This window comes from Octopus bimaculoides, chromosome 1 (assembly GCF_001194135.2).
Source record: "Octopus bimaculoides isolate UCB-OBI-ISO-001 chromosome 1, ASM119413v2, whole genome shotgun sequence".
NCBI lineage: Eukaryota > Metazoa > Mollusca > Cephalopoda > Octopoda > Octopodidae > Octopus > Octopus bimaculoides.
The window spans coordinates 22,149,103-22,150,279 of record NC_068981.1 but is presented as its reverse complement, the minus strand read 5'-3'; positions in this window follow the sequence as shown (position 1 = coordinate 22,150,279).

Below are 1,177 nucleotides of genomic sequence, written 5' to 3'. Positions count from 1 at the left end.
ATATGTATATATACATGTATGTGCTTGGAATTTCTGATCATGAGTTTACATTTGTGCAGTTAAGTAAACTACTATACAGTCTGTACTAATTATACTAAAGTATAATTAGACTATAACTACTATAAACTACTCATTGAATAAATAGGTATGTGACTGGATATTGCACAGACACATGTACCCTTAACATAATTCTCTCACAGAGTAGACAGGACACTGTTTGTAAGACAAAGTTGGCCCCTTCAAATTACTGATACAATCCATTAAATGGACTTAGAATTTTCATCTACCTGATTTCATTCACAATGCTTTTATATATATATAGGTTATGAGCGATAGTGGTGCCAATTAGACCCAGAGGTTTCAGCTAATGCTGAGTAAGTGCTATGGATAGACCACAGTTAAGCTCCAGATTCGGTGGTTATGCGAATAAGAGGTCCAACGTAGGTCATATATCAACGTGTGAATATAAGGATTTACTTTTCGTAATGAGATAAAAGACGAAGGCTGTGTACAGCCTTGGTCTTTTATCTCATTACGCAAAGTAAATCCTTATTTATATATATATGTGTGTGTGTGAATGAATGAGGATGTAAAGTGATGATGATGACACTCATCATCATTATTTAATCTTCTTCCAAGCTAGCATGGGTTAGATGGTTTCACAGGAACTGACAAGTCAGAAGACTGCACCAAGCTCTGCTGTCAGCTTTGGCATGGTTTCTATAGCATGATGCTCTTCCTAAAGCCAATCACTTTACAGAGTGTACTGGCTGCTTATCTATCTATCTTTATATATGTATATATATATATAATTTTTATCATGTCATTATTTCCATGCTGGCGTGGTTTAGACAAAAGATGCTATGACAGATTTTTCCTTAGCCTGATCATCTTTTCTGACACCAGCTCATTAGCTCTTTCTTAAGTAAGCCATTTTCATTCCACTCTTCTTCACACATCAAAACTGACAAAGCTGCTGAAACTACAGGACTTTTGTTCCTTGGAAAAATTTAACATTATTTATGCTCAACCATTTATAAGGAAGATGCATGGAAACAATATCCTTACACACACACACACACACACACATGCATACATGTCCTTATATACATTCATACATATATGTACATATTTTTTTATTTATACATTACAATGGCGCTTCTACTGCTTATATATA